The sequence below is a fragment of the Nanorana parkeri genome, unplaced genomic scaffold, assembly GCF_000935625.1.
Source record: "Nanorana parkeri isolate BGI_ZX_2015 unplaced genomic scaffold, ASM93562v1 scaffold220, whole genome shotgun sequence".
Taxonomy (NCBI): Eukaryota; Metazoa; Chordata; class Amphibia; order Anura; family Dicroglossidae; genus Nanorana; species Nanorana parkeri.
This window is the reverse complement of record NW_017306488.1, coordinates 662,109-666,614: the sequence shown is the minus strand read 5'-3', so window position 1 is coordinate 666,614 and position 4,506 is coordinate 662,109.

Here is a 4,506-nt window from a genome sequence, read left to right as displayed (position 1 = left end):
GAACTTTTTTTTTATAAATATACCCCTTAACCACTTCAAGACCAGGTGTTTAGACCCCCTTCCTGGCCAGGCCATTTTTCAGTATTCAGCTCCGCTCGCAAGGGGGCGTGTCTGAGCGGACGTCTAGAGACGCCCGCTCAGATCTAGAGAGCTCCTGGCCGGCCGTTTTTTTACTACGGCCGGCCCGGAGACAGTTAAAGCATATTTCCATTTTTGCAATTAAATTTTAGAAAATCCCAGTATATGTTTCTTATGTGTTCCTAATCACACAGTTGCAGTGGGTGCCTCTCCATTCTTCCTCCACACTCTGGGTCCTTGGTTTCCAAATGAGATGCAAAATTTGCTCTCATCAGAAAAGAGGACTTTGGACCACTGTGCTTCAAGGACTGCATGGGTCTTTTTGTGCTATATTGCATACTATTGATGCGTTTCGTTTAAACTTGAACTTCCTCAGAGCAAAAGCATCACTAGTTTGTTTCAAACTAAAGCAGAAATGCTCTATAATGTGTCTGGATCAAGCTATAGTCCCATCAGTGCTAGAAGAATACCAGATTTGAATTAGGGGGGGGGGTTACTTTAAGGTAAATAATTACCATTACCTCCCTGGATCAATTCAGTTAGAGACATAGGAACATCATAAACAGTATTTCACAGTAAGGATAGAAATAAAAAGATTTGCATTGGGTCAAGACTCATTTAAGGTGACATAGCTATTTTTTCCACTTTGTGACTAAAAAAATATATTTTCAAGATACAAGAATTATTCTTTTATAATATTGTACCATTGAGGTCCTGGCTGTAGGCTTGCCATGAGGAAGAAATCATATTCATCAGGGATGAGGTACAGGTGTATAGACAGGCTTCTGTGCCTTACTCTATATTCCCTAGGAAGTGGTTTTGGCATTAAATCCAATAAATCTCTTAACAAATGTTCTGTGATTCACCTGGAATAGAACCAAGGAGCAGGATGCAAATGGAAAAGGCGAATAGCAAAAATAATATCATGCAGAAGACAACAGGGAATACATGAGGAAGAATATTGCATGAATTTCTAATAGGACTAATCCTTTGGTTCAACAGAAATACTATCCTGACCTTTAACTGCAGCAGTAATCATCTGCAACAGTAAACGGCCTGCAGCTTGCAGTGCCATATATGCCATTGTAAGCACAGAATGGATAAGAACATTATAGGGGCCCCTATAGGGACCTCATTTATCCTGGCACTTAAACGACTGGGCCCCTGACATATCTGCACATATTTCACTTATATGACATACAAATGATTTACACATTAAAATGAAGTGTCCATTCCTCAGATTTGCTTGCTTAGTCCAGTGTTTCTCAATCGTTTTTCAGTCACAGCACCCACACCAAGTAAAATGTAAATTAAAAAAAAAGACATGTGGTCCCCTAAAAATCCATAACAGACCCTTATCGGAGATAGGGGTCTGGTGTTGTATAGATTTTAGGGGGGACCCCACACACAAAAAAATAAATCAACATCAGTGTCCCCCCTTTCGCACCAGAAACCCGCCTGCACAACAGGAGCACCTCTTTACATCAAAAGCCATCCCCCTTCATATCAGGAGCCGACCTTCACTTCAGAAACCCTCCCTTTCTCATTAGTCACCACCTTTAGCATCAGAGTCCCGTCTTCATATCAAGAGCCCCATTTCACATCAAAAACCCCACAATCCTACCGTATAATCTTCACCATAGCATGGCTGATGCAGCATGGCAGAAGGCAGGGGGTGGAGCAGGTCTGGACAGAGGCATAATTGCATGCTCTTATGAATGTGGGGGGTGGACCTGGATGCCACCTGCCCTGGATTAACATCATGCGTTTTCATTGTAACAGGCTGCCGGTCCGCCTGCACCATAGAAACACATCATGCTGTGTGAAAATTTAACAGCACCCCTGACTAAGCCAGATTGCACCCCCACTTAAAAAAGACTGACAGTCTGATTTCAGAAAGCCACACCTACAAATATGGCAATGCAAACATATTGTGGCTGAAATGTCATAGATTGCTGTTCCTATGTGGAACTGTGCAGGAGACAATATAAGGGGTAGTATGTTACTGGGTCTATTAATGAATGTGTTACAGTGAAACTCACTGACCATTGAAGTTATCTTCACCAGTTATAAGATTTCTGTGTTGATAACCTTCTGGCAGAACTTCTAATTTGCATACTCGTCCAGGATCAGTGACTTACTAAAGCCACTGGGTTGCCATAACAGCCAAGCAACTAGTATTTTTTAGAGAAGTGTTTAGCAATGGCAGCCTCCATACTCCCTGCAGATTTTCTTCAATGGACTTTAAAGAAGAGCCAGTTTTACTCTTAGGATAGAAGTGGACCAATTGATATGGAATCCAGAAGTGAATCCATGCAATCGAGGAACCAGCTTCATTGAGAACTAGAGGAGAACCTCAGAAGTTAGGCACAAATTATCATTTTTAAGGAACATTGTCTACTTGGCACCTGGGATTTGTCCAGCCCTGCTTTAGGGGTTTATGAAAATATTTCTAGCATTCCTGAGAGGTTAAAGGTGAATTTTGCAATTTTTCTACTGATTGAAAATCAGCACTGCTCTCCCACAGTTGATTTGGGGCTTTTCTGTAAATATAAATGATTGTGCCCTGCTACAGGGTTGCTGGGGCTCATGGTAATCATAGACAACTGCAGTCTGTGCAATCGTTCTCAACTGATCATGAGTCTCAGCAACCTGCTTAAGAAGTCACTGTCTCCTGCATAGCCTATTAGATGTGGCAGACCAGCATTGATTTTTCATCAAGAACCATTCCACAGCTGAAAAAACTCTAGTATATACTAGAGAGCCCTAAAACCTAACAAAATAAGCTTACTAGCCTGTTACAATCTAGATGACATATATTAGGGCTCCACACAAACAACACAGAAAACACTCCCCTTTAAACAATACCATGCATTCACCTTCTCGGAGCCAAAGCATTGAAGTGCTTCTCTGCAACAGCTCTAAATGAATGCGTGGTTTACTGTACAGATTGCATTAATTATGTAGATAACTAGAAACACGATTCAATCCAGCAACTAAAAAAAAATTATTCTAGTTATTCTTCAATGGTAAATACAAAAAGAAGCCTATGCTGCACTCCTCCTTTCTTTCATATGATGAACAAAATACAAATCCCGTCTAATTTTTGACTGCATATTCTCATTTCATTGGTCAATAGCGTAGGAATATTTGCACCTGGAAGTGGGTGGCAGCAAGTGAACATTTTGTCCCTGAAGTTGATGTGTTGGAAGCAGAAAAAATGGGCAAGCATAAGGATTTGAGTGACTTTGACAAAGGCCACATTGTGATGGCTAGACAACTGGGTCAGAGCAACTCCAAAACTGCAGCACTTGTGGGGTGTTCCTGATCTGCAATAGTCAGGACCTACCAAAAGTGGCCCACAGAAGGAAACGGGCTGAACCAGCGACAGGGTTATGGGTGGACAAGGCTCACTGATATACATGAGGAGCGAAGGCTGGCCCATGCAGTCCAATCCAATAGAAGAGCTACTGTAGCTCAGATTGCTAAAAAAATAAAATAATGCTGGTTCTAATGGAAAGGCGTTTGAACACATAGTGCATCAGTTTGTTGCACATGGGCCTGTGTAGCCACAGACTAGTCAGGGGACCAATGCTGACCTATGTCCACTACCAAAGCACCTACAATGGGCATGCGAGCATCAGAACTGGAGCATGGAGCAATTAAAGGAGGTGGCCTGATCTGATGAATCACATTTTCTTTTACATCATGTGGATGACCAGGTGTGTGTGTGTCGCATATCTAGTGAACAGATGGCACCAGGATGAAGGCAAGCCGATGGAGGCAGTGTGATGCTTTGGGAAATGTTCTGCTGTGAAACCTTGGCCATTCATGTGGAGGGCACTTTGACACGTACCACCTACCTAAACATTGTTGCTGACCAAGTACACCCCTTCATGGAAATGGTATTCCCTGATGGCAGTGAACTCTTTCAACAGGATAACGCACCCTGCCACACTGCAAAAATAGTTCAAGAATGGTTTGAGGAATACAATGTGTTTGAGGTGTTGAATTGGCCTCCAAATCTCAAATCGAGCATCTGTTGGATGTGCTGGAAAAACAAGTCCAATCCATGGAGGCCCCACCCCGCAATTTACAGGATTTAAAGAATCTGCTACTGACGGCTTGGTACCAGATACCACAGCATACCTTCAGAGGTCTAGTGGAGTCCATGCCTCGGCGGGTCAGGGCTGTTTTGCGGCAAAAGGGGGACCTACTGAATTTTAGGGTGGTGATTTAGGCTTTTAGGCAACCATGTTATGGCTGATCGGTGTAGACAGATTGTAAAAGTTCAGTTGGCACTTGGAGATCCTATTGAAAGTCCAGCTTAAATGAACCTGCAGCAACAAATCACTGTCACAGTGATCTATTGCAATTCACAGCTGTAGTAAAGCCCTTTTAAAAGTGATCTATTGCAGTAGAAGTGCA